At 38.7% G+C, this 12,009-nt stretch overlaps 1 protein-coding gene across 3 annotated transcripts in view; it reads right to left on the bottom strand.

Moving 5' to 3' along the window:
* The window catches only part of dlgap2 (discs, large homolog-associated protein 2), a 252,368-nt gene extending 242,067 nt beyond the window's left edge, over positions 1–10,301 (bottom strand). For all 3 annotated transcript variants that reach the window (XM_031902504.1, XM_031902505.1, XM_031902506.1), the window contains exon 1: positions 9,845–10,301. The gene's annotated coding sequence lies outside the window, so the exon portion shown is untranslated. The remainder of the gene's footprint in view (positions 1–9,844) is intronic.
* Between the last annotated feature and the right edge of the window lie 1,708 nt (positions 10,302–12,009).

Raw genomic sequence — 12,009 nt, 5'->3', positions numbered from 1 at the left:
AAGGAGAACTATACCCCAAACAATGTAGGTCTCTATAAAAATATATTGTATAAACAAGCTCATATGTAAAACCCTACTACATCTAAATAAATCATTTTCATAAAAATATACTTTTTACTAGTATGGGTACTCCTAAATAGAAAATTACCATTTTAAGGATTAAGGACCTCCTCCTGGAATCATAGAATTCCAGGATCAGACTGGGCCGCCAGGACACCGGGAAAAATCCCTGTGGGCACCGGCCCTAGTGGGCCCCGGCGGCCCAGTCCGACCTTTGCCGGCACTCCCCCTACTGACTGTTCCTCCCCTGACGTGTTCAATTTATACGCCCTATAAATACCTTGTTAGGTTTTTATTTGCTTTTTCCTTTACAGTATGTCCCATTGCTCTGTCAAGCACAGATATAATTTTGTTTGACCCCAAATCATTCTATGTAAGTTAAGATCCAGCGGCATGAAAAAAAAAGAATGTAATTGTATGGAAATCTGAATGGAAACAATCCTGACATTCAATATAATGCCTTATCCAACCTAAAGGTAGGCAAATAAATATAAAAAGGTGGAAAAATCCTGAAGTTGCATTAGATCACAGCAGGAAAATGCTGAAAATTATGTCTTTTGCTATGCAGAAAATTTCCTCTAAAGCGTCACTAGTGCCAAGCTGTCAATCCACTTCCGGCTGGCTGATTTCCCAGGCTGTGCAGGAGAGCCAACCAATCCCCATCTGTTGAGCGGGCATCCAGCATCCTGCGACCCTTACAAGGAACTGCAATTTTTATTCCATAGTCTGAAGACAGAGCTGTTACTGGCTACCTGTAGCTAATCTGCTTCTGGGCAAGAAAAATTAGCACATCCCCACTAGTCATTTGTAGCATAGACAAGGTGTAACTGTTAAAGGTAACAATTGCTTTTAAGCTCAAAAGTAAATCTGGTGTCATATATTATTTATAATTGCCTACAAGATAAGAGTGATTTATAAAAACACTACAGGGTTCATTGCAGGATTCAGTCATTGCTAGTATTGACACTATTCATTAAAGCTACTTCCACCTAAACATGCTCCCAGCATTTGTGAACTAAGGATGAATTATGTACAAGTATACCTACTGACACAAGGAAACCCTGAAACCCTCGCCATCACAAACGGGTTCCCACTGATTGCTGCATCAACAAGAGCAGTAGACATAAATCCAAGTAAAATCCATCATGTATCAACTGCATTTAGATATTTCTTTCCAAAGCCCCAGTAAAATACAAATATAAGCTCAATGTAATAACAGTTGCAAAGTCATGTAGGGTCATGTATCCCAGATCATCCAATAGAAGTAGCATAAACTCATCACTGGTTTGAGTGCAAACACCTGATTGGCTGTTAGGTGTTACTAGACACTTTTATCAAATTACCCTCTGGTATAACCAATAACTGTTTAAACAATAGCTCTCTGTCACAGTCTATTTGACAAAACCACTTTTCTGCGAGCCAAATGTGACAGCTGCGACTACCATGATAGATGCTAATACTAACCATGGCCTGATGTTCGAACAGTTTCTGCAAATGCCAAAATACATGACTCTGTTCTTCTTATGTATAATCTGTATCTGCATTTGCAATTTCTAAAGCAAGCAGCACAAATATACTTTAGCAGGATCCAGGTTACATTAATGACTGTTCAGGCATCTGACTTTTTAAACACCTCTGGCTTTTAATTAACAGCATATTCTAATTTGGTGTTTCCCTTGCAGACGTTCAGCTAGGGGTTCCTGTTACAACAAAGTGTACATTGGTAGCTTTTCACAAGGGATGATTGGTCCCTATTGCTATTGCTCTGCAGACATGCATGTCAGATTCCCTTGTAAACAGAGAGAACATCTGCAAGGTGCAAGATGAATAATGTAGGACAGTGCTGTCCAACTTCTGTTGTACCGAGGGCCGGAATTTTTCCGACCTACGTGGTGGAAGGCCGATAATGGAAGCCAGTTTTGACCACTCCCCTTTTTGAAACCGCACCCACTTGAAACCACACCCATGTTATCACATGACCGTACCCATATTAATGGTTGTAGTACAGCAAAAACCTGCCATACTCTGCCTGCCCTACCCTGCCTGTGTGTGCCATACTCTGCCTTCCCTACCCTGCCTTTGTGTGCCATACTCTGCCTTCCCTACCCTGCCTGTATGTGCCATACTCTGCCTTCCCTACCCTGTCTGTCTGTGCCATACTTGGCTGGTTTGTGCCATACTTGGCCTGTGTGTGCCATACTCTGCCTGTGTGTGCCATACTCTGCCTTCCCTACCCTGCCTGTGTGTGCCATACTCTGCTTGCCCTATGATGCCTGTGTGTATGGCACACACAGACAGCCTACAGTGACACAGTGCTGGCACGGCTCCTACAGTCTGCACAATAACTATATATTAAAAAACTTTTTAATTGAAGTACCACCTCAGTATATGTTCTTTTTGTAGTGTGCAGGGATTATTTGTGGGTTTCTACTGCTCCTGAGGTGTGAACAGGGGAACAATATGGGGGATTACAGCCTGAGCCTGAGGTGTGAACACTGCAGGGGGTGAACAATGCAGAGATTAAAAGGTGTGAACAACACAGGGAATTACATATTTAAACAATACAGCCTGATTACAGCCTGAATCTGAGGTGAGAACCATGCAGGGGGGGCCATTTAATCTCAGTACTGATACCATTTAAAGCTTACACAAGAGTAAGCCATCAAAGCAGCCAGACAGGTGGGGGCCACACAGAGGGGGGTCGCGGGCCGCCAGTTGGACAGCACTGATGTAGGAAAACAGTCTATGTGCTAACCACATAAATCTCAGTGGAAGACATTATCCACCTTCTACATATGGGAGTCCCATTCACAAGTACTAGGCGTTTTTTCTCTTTTATTGCCAGATCATCAGTCTATAAACCATGAATCTAAAGTAGGTTTTAAAGCTGGAGGCTACAGCAAACCTAGTATAATGGATTTAATCTTGGCGGGAAGAGTACTTGCCTCTTCCAGACAAACTGCTGTGCTATTCCCTTCTAGCATCCAATAACCACAGGAAGAGAGGTAAATAAATTGGAGAACTGATGTGTCAGTTGATGTTGCTATGGCTATAATTGCAAATACATTTTTGGAAGGATTTTCGGTTCTTATAATGTTGCCACTTGACAACTCCAAAATGACTCTTCTGTATCAGCTACTAGTGGAAATGTTTGTTTTGGCTTTGATACAACCATGCAGTTTGGCTGAAGAGCTAATTTTACATGGGTTCATTATGTGCAAAAACAGTATCATAGTTAATCTCTGCAACAGAACCACAAAGAAAATCAGCGGAAGTACAGAGTAAAATTCACTGCATTACACAGCTGCTTACATTATAGTATTTGCTTGCCTTCTCAATTTTCAGACAAAACATGGCCTAATTATTTTCATTTTTAACACAAGATATCGAGGCACCAGGCCAAGTTAGTGGGTACATTGTTTGCAAATCCACAGATAAATATATGGACTCCCTATTGGTTGTTACACATAGCTCACAATATTGCTGTCTATACAGAATAACTTATGTGTTATAATTTCCAAATGTCCTAATATTGAGTTCAATTAGGAAAATGCCTCTTTCCCATAAAATCTCTCTTTATAAGTGTATAAGACTTTCAAGCTTTTTTAAGCACTCTTATTCACTATTGTACAATGACCTCTCACCTGGCAGTACAAAGTGATCTCAACCATACATGACTGAATGGAAGACTAATTTACAGACACCTACATTGGGGCATACAATAAGGGACATGGCCTAAGTATGTATACCCAAAGCTAAAAACATATACAAGCTGATTTTAGATGGTACTATACCCCAGACATAGTAACATAGTAAGGTTGAAAAAGACACAGGTCCATCAAGTTCAACCTTAATGCCTATATATAACCTGCCTAACTGCTAGTTGATCTTGAGGAAGGCAAAAAAAACCCATCTGAAGCCTCTCTAATTTGCCACAGAGGATTGGCTGATTGGATTCCTTATCCTTTGGCACCCGCTCCCTTATGGAGAGAGTGCCAACATTCTCCAGTCTTGGCGGGCCCAATGAATGGTCAGGAGATTCATCGAAATTGTTGCAAACACATTATTAGCGTTATTTAAATGCAGAATTAGGGCTGATACCATAACCTTCATCTTAGTGCTGCCAATTTATGCAACCAAAAACTATGGTTCCAGCATCCAAGCCACCCACATTCTAACAGCTGTAAAGTCCCTTAGAACTGTAAATTGAAAGAAGGCCTCCAGAGGGTTCCCTTGCAGCAACAGCCATACTTGCTCAAAATTTGTAACAGGAGGCAGGACAAAGGCAGCAGCATCAAATGCAACAAGGAACTCTGGATTTTTTTCACACAACAATGCAGCAAACTTTGTAGAAATGGACTTGTTGGTTGTAAGACTTGCACATTTGCAAGAGAAGATGTGACTGGGCAAAATTGATTTTGGTATTACTGGACATAGTTTAAGAGGAAAATGAGGTCCATCATACATAACTAACTGGGACAGGGATCTATACACTTGTGAGTTACTTCCTGTCCTCCTTTTTACTATCCTTCATATATATTCATTGTAACTGTTTCTCTATCACTTTAGCACTCACATATTGAAATTTTGGAATGACTAGGTTATGGCCAGCAATCTGCTGGAAGACTACATCTGAGTGAAGTGGCCACACTCGTGTGAATAGATCCAGTAATAATATTGCATTGTTTTTCTTGTTAATAACAACTGAAATATTCAGCTTCATTTCTTGTATAATTAACTAACATAAGATGCAAGAATGTATCATTTTAATGTTTACATGACCAATGGCATTCTCTGTGTTTTTATTTTTGTGAAATTACACAATGAAAACATAAATCTGACTCCCAGACTTTTGGGTCCTTTGAGAAAAACATGATATTAGCTAATCTACGTCAACTTTTTCATAGTTCTTGCAAATAATACAACATTTATAAGGTCTTTTTAGTGGCTTTCCTTTTATAAAAATCAGTTGGTCCATCTTTCCTGCATTTCAAATTGGACTGTTCCTAAGAGACTAAGAGGTGCTTACACTAGGTAAATATTTCCAGCCTGTCCCAAAAAATATCTATTTATAACTACAATGGGTTTTGCAAATCAGCACTTCACAAAAGTAGTTATTCTCACTTCAGGGAGCAGCTGTGACCTGTATAAATAAAGCAGGTCTACAAACAGGGTTACAGTATGTCACATAAGGAGACCAAAAGTGCAAGTGCTACTTGTAACAGTGTAGGAACAGGATTCATTGTTTGCTAAGGGGGCAGACTACTTGCTCAACAGAAAACAACCTATTGCTATTTAGCTGCTATTAGCAGAGATGCTGAGGGAACCAGCTTTGGTAATAGACATTTAATTTGCATCCCTCTGTTTCACAACTGTATTCACTTTCACATACCTGTATTTATTCTAGCAAACAGGTAGTGGTTTAAACAAGAGATGGGAATATGAATAGTTATATATGAATAGTTAATAAATAAGTAATAAAAAATTACAATAATAATAAAATTGTAGCCTCACAGAGCAATACTTTTTGGCTGCCGGGGTCGGTGACCCCCATTTGAAAGCTGGAAAGAGGCAGAAGAGAAAGGCAAATTTCTCAAGAACTATAAAAAATTTAATCAGGAAGACCAATTGCAAAGTTGTTAGGAATAGGCCATTCTATAACATACTAAACATTAACTTAAAAATGAACCTCCCCTTTATATGTGTTTAAGTTAGTTTTCTAGAGAGAGAGGCAGTGGGTACTGACATCCCAGGCACATTATATACAGTGAGATGCAGTCTGTATTTACAAAACCAGCATATTATATGCCATGAGAAGCAGTGGGTACGGACAGCAGATATTCTGGCCCTGGCACTATAACACTGGCACCACTACACAACATTGGCCCCACTGTAACTAGAAATGAACAAAACAATGACAAAAATAAAAAAACAAAATAGTAAGTGCAAAAAACAACAAATATATAAAAGCACAATGAGCTTTTTCAGGGGGAAAGAGTTAACTTACCATTCATATGTTAGGGTAGGGGATAGGGATATTATAAGTGTCAGATCAGGCAAAACAACTATTTAATTTCAACTAGTGATTTAGCCTTTAGAACTGTATAGTACCTGTGTATAGCACCTGTGTACAGTACCTGGGTATAGCACTTGTGTATAGCACCTGTGGGAGTGGGATGAAATCTGCAGCAAAAGTTGAGAGTTGATTCTCAGGTAAAGTTTACAGTCTGCAGATTCTTCTTTTCAGTCTTCATTTCTGCACTGCCTTTAGTTTGCAAAATCCCCCGATCCCTGTGCGCATCTGTGCTTTGATTGGTCAATTTTATGCTCTGATTGGAGAATCCACAAGAAGAAAGATCCAGTCGGAGCACAGCATAATCAGCTTGCAGGTACAGAAGGTTTCCAGGGCAGTGCAGAAACGGAGTGAGGTTTTTTTTTTTTGTTTTTTTTTTTTAAGGTGCCAAGCAGGTTTGGGGAGGCTTAGCCTCCCCTAGCCTTATTGAAAATCCACCTATGACAGAGCCATGGGTTTGATATCCCTTGTATTGTATTAAGACTTTGCAGAAATAAGAAATAGATGAACAGAAAAACACAAATTACATTTTAAAACCCTATTAACATTTTAAGACAGCCTGCAATGGAGAGGAATGATTTTGCATACATGACACATCTTAATAAAACTGTGAATCAACAGTGAATCCTTGCCTCGTCTGTTTTGCTTACCAATTTTATTTATGTCACTGAATATCACCAGTATACTCCTACTACATCCTTGTTCGTAACAGAATGCCAAGGTCTTCTCCAGTTCCCACAAAGATTAAGTGACAACAACTGACAATGAAACTGTAGAGGAAAGGCTATATACAACATACTTCAACATACAATAAGCTCCATCTTTCTACCAGAGGAAGAAGGCATCTAACTTGTTCACATCAATTTGCCATTTAAAATGTGTATGTTTAACCATGCCCTGTTATATAGCTGAATTATTACGGCAGTGTAGACTAAATGAGGAATATGGGGCATAGTCCATCTAAACAACTTCATTGTATTTAATGTTTATGTTTGTTTATTTTTTTTCTGTTCAATGCAACTCAAGATTTACAGCTAAAAATAAAGGCATCTCTTTGTCATAACTGTTTCCCTTATATCAAAAACTGTGAAAGGTAGTAGTAATTGCTATACCCTGAAGCATTCATTTTATTTTCAATAGAGTTAAAGCCCTAGATCAGTCAGCAGTGAATCATTGTGACACCTCTTACTGTGTTAATATTACAGCCCTCTGAGCTCCTGTAAGGATACTCTTAAATAAAATGAGCATTGCTATTGGCCTTGAGTAGTGAGTTCTTTGGCTATAGAGCACTGAATTGTATATTCGTGCTTATAGAAGTTTGCCATCTGTCATATAGACCAAAAGAAACGGCCTGGAGTTGTGAATACCAAATTATACTGAATGAGTAGAGATTTTGCTGACATGGAAAGCCAGTTGCTAAACATGAATTGACTCTCTGTATGTGCACAGCATTTGCGTTTTTTCTGCTTTGTCAGACAACTTGCTTCACACGTCCTGTGGTGACAGGGCCTACTAAAAAAAATCATTATTATTCAGAGTGCTCCATGGTAAAGGGATTGCACAGTAAAGCGAAAGAAATAGCTAATTGCGATCAATTATATCAATCGAAAGCTTTTGAAGGAAAAAAAAAGGAAAGAAGCTCACAGATCTCAGATCATTAATAAAAAAAACCTCACACAGTCCATTAGCTATGCATAACTACCAAGCAAGGTCAGTAAGAGAGCAGTCTGCAGGTGGCAAAGCAATTGCTTTATGCATATGTTATTTTTACTGTTTTTCCAGCTTTTTTTTTATAGCATATACATGGTATATTCATTGAGTATTTACTGATTCTTATAAATAAAACATAGCTATGTCAAGATTTTACTAGATTGAAACTTATACATAATTGATAGCTGCAAAACAGCTGCAGGTCCATAAACTGTAAGACTTGAGACTGCTTCGACCACAATTCCCAGCATCCTCTGACAGCCACTGTCTGGCTAAGGATACTTGCAACTGTCATAAACAAATAAACAATCCATTGTGTCTCTCTCTTCTTTTTGTAAAGAATTAACAGATTGAAGATATAAACATACCTTGAAGTATGTTTAACATAAGCCCCAAAATATTAACTATTCTGATTTGATCTTAAAATATTGAAATGTGAAAATATTCTGTGAAATGAAAGCTTTATATTTTACAATAGGATTAAAGGTTACAGAATTAAGTATGTTGCTGTAGAACTTGTTGCTTGATACTGTAAAAGTAAGTATAGGTATGGGACCTGTTATTCAGAATATTCGAGACCTGGGGTTTTACTGGATAAGGGGCTTTTCCATAATCTGGATCTCCATATACAAAGTCTACTAAAAAATCATTTAAACAATAGATAAACCCAATAAAATTGTTTTGCCTCCAATAAGGATTAATTATATCTTAGATGGGATCAAGTACAAAGTGCTGTTTTATTATTACAGAGAAAAAGGAAATATGTTTTTAAATTTTGAATTATTTGATTAAAATAGAGTCTATGGGCGATTGAGTTCCTGTAATTCAGAGCTTTCTGGGTAACGGGTTTCTGGATAACTGATTCCATACATGTACCCTTATAGACAACTTAACTTGACACTTGGAATGGTTGGGAACCTTGTGTATAGTGGAAGTGTGAAAAAGTTGGTTCTTAAAATCAAGGCATATGGCAGATTTGACTTCAGGTTCAAGTTTCAGGCTTATGTAGGAAACTTCAGTATTTCTTTTTCTTAATATTGTGGTTTTTTTTAATTCAAAAACAACATTTATTTTAAAATATCCAATGCTAAGTGTCCCCTTTTTTAAGCGTTTTCTTTTGCACAGTTAAATCCACCCTACTGCTGTTTTTTCCTGCAGAAATAACCAACCATGACTTGATTTCAGAGTTTCCCAAAGGCTGGGCTAAGCTCCAGTGAGATTCTGTCACACAGGCACCTTCTCCGACCCCAGTAAGGACTGTGATATTATGAAATCCTGTCTGGCAGAAAGGCACTCAGAACTACAAGATGTTGCCTTTACTCCTTGCTGGATTCTGGACAGCAATCATGTTGTTAGTGACAGATCTACAGATGTTTGATTTGCATAACAATCTTTTTTCGCCGTGTCTCCACACAAGACATGAAAGTTGCTCCCTCTATTCAGAGCTTCATTTAGTAGGGGTTAATGGATGGCACAGCGCACTTCACCGGTCTCCGAGAAGCATGTAGCCAGCCTATTGCTGTTCTTTCTGCATGTAATAAAGCCCTCTTTCTGCTGCTGTAAATCCCTAAATAAGCTGATTCTCAGGCACAAGCTGCAGGCAGGCACATTTTTGTTGTTCCGGTAGAATATATGAGAAAGCTTTAAGAGCACGCTTAACATGAATTGCAAATGCCAATATGAAAAGGCTCAGCACTGATCCCACTGCATGTGTTCTGCCTTTAATTTCCCATCCAGCCCAATACAGCAGCACGATACAGCCTGAATTATAGCAATGCTATCCTACTTGCAAGGTGCCACTGTACTATGCCTAAGAGCCGTAGTTACCATATGCTGTCAAGGTAGTTGACTTACAGAGAAGGGAGGCAAACGGAACAAAGTGCAGAGAATTAAAATGTACAATAGGCAAACTAACAGAAGCCAAATGAACACATTCGCAGGACTAAGAAATGATCACAAACACAAGCTTTGAAAGTAAGAAATGAGTCATCTTTGTCTTACCTTAAAAGGCTAACGTATTGCTAGCGGCATCCAAAAACATGATTTGGCCACTCAGTGAGCAGGAATATGCACATTCTCACACCAAAATCACAAGGATCGTATAACAGCATGAAGGCCAGAGATTTCAAATTATGTATCCAAGGTGCTGGTAATTCCCAGCTGTGCTTAGCCTGCTATGGAGCACTGCAAAACAAGTATACTGCAGCAGTGTGGCAAGCATAGCATTGCAATACATGTCCTATATATTCAAGCAGAACAGAAAACATGGACGTGGAGCTTTACTTCTTGTGGATGTGGGGCTTGTGTTATAACAGCAGAAGCACTGTCTTCCCTTGCAACAGACTTGCAAAATAGGATTTATGCATTCATTATAGGATGATGTTATTCCCCAGGATAGCAGTTACACAGAACAGGTGCCTTTGCCTCCTGTTTTCCAGATAAACGCTTGTAATTTCATTTTAGAAATGATCCACATTGAGACAGGAGAACCTATTGTGATGATATCATTTGCCTGAGTAGCCATAAATGGGCAATTTCCTTTAGAACGTCACTGCCACTGACGACACAGATCTTTATAATAGAGTGGGCTGGGTGCCTGATGGGGTCCCATCAATCTGAAGCAGCTTCTGCTGCTGCTGCGATATCCCTAATCCTGAATGAATGCTTCCAAGACTACAAAAGCAATAGAGAAACTGCAGGGTCTCATACCTAATGCCACCCCCCTCACCATTTCCTTTTCTGTGGTCATGTTCCCAGTTTAAACTGTGATACAGCACTGTATTTATAATTTTATAACAACATTTTACTATGAAAGACAGAAGCACATCTAACAGAAAATTTTCCTTTTTCCTTGGGAACAAAAAAACTTAGATATCAACTATAAACTTTATAGGAGGAAACAATGTCACATTTGCATCCTGAAATGGCACCAAAGCAAATATGTGAAGTTTAATAGTATATTGATCTGTCATTTGCTTATTTGATGCAAAAACTATGTCAAAATTAATACATTTTCTGAATGACCAACTCGGTTTACTTTGTAAGAGAACATCTTTAAATCCTGTACTGATATAATTGCTGAGCTGGGCAGATATTGCAAAACAAGATATATTACTGCAACTTTCTTTTGGACCGACAAGAATTAAAAATATTGATGTTTGTAATTTCACAGGGGACAATGTCAGAGACCTTTGCCCTTCAGGCTGACAGAGCAGGCAGTCATTTCAGCACATTTCCAGTGACACTGAAAGAGACCAGTTTTATTGGTGTTTGAAAATGTGCAATGGGGGAGGCTTCATTTTAAAGAGGAATGCTTCTATATTAAAATGTTTCATTATTATGTTATCCGAAACAGCAGTCAGTTTTAAAGCTCAAGAAATGCTTGTTAGGAGTCTGCAGCCATGTAGAAAACCCATGATAAAAACAGACCTCTTTTCAGAAATGTAATTAATATAGGAATTAAAGGTTAGAAAATGATAACAAATAGCAAACAGGTCAGTGCATTTGCCAACTTGTTTGTTTAGCTCACCACATATATTCCTACAGCTACCCAAATAAGCATACATACCATAGTGATATCACCATATGATCAGTAATTGTTTAATAACATCTGATTACAAGGCAATACTACTTACTACTATTCTTTATATTTATAATGCTGGCATATTCAACAGAATACAAAAACTAAAAATGTATGGGAAAGGGGACCCAGCCAATTACTTGCTCTTGGTTTTAGGCAAAGTACCTCTTCTGTGGGCTGGTACAAATGGCAGTGACAAAAAAAGTACCCCTCCTGTGCCACGCTATCCTGTATGTGATTTAAGGTTGCACAAATAAATTAAGTTAAAGGATTTGTTATAGCGTTTTGATAGATGAAAACAGAACACTACATGCACACATCATGTCAAATAATGAAATGATAACAGAACTCCAACTAGTCAACCCCCAGACATGGCTTGTATCATACAAAGTAGTTTATTATAGAACATACAGCACCAGCTCAGTCTTACACATTAGTGATGTGTGGGCCGGCATTATACCCACTGGTCAGGCAGGTTTGGGCCAACCTCAGCCCTCTCTCCCCGCCCATGACCTTACACTGCCAGCTTATGGCTTCTGGTTTTATATAAGTGTGCGCCCACCCCTCTCCCTTCCTCTTTTCTGAC

This window comes from Xenopus tropicalis, chromosome 5 (assembly GCF_000004195.4).
Source record: "Xenopus tropicalis strain Nigerian chromosome 5, UCB_Xtro_10.0, whole genome shotgun sequence".
In the NCBI taxonomy this organism is placed as follows: Eukaryota; Metazoa; Chordata; class Amphibia; order Anura; family Pipidae; genus Xenopus; species Xenopus tropicalis.
Note: the sequence above shows the minus strand (reverse complement) of the source record. Positions and strands in the feature narration are given on the sequence as shown.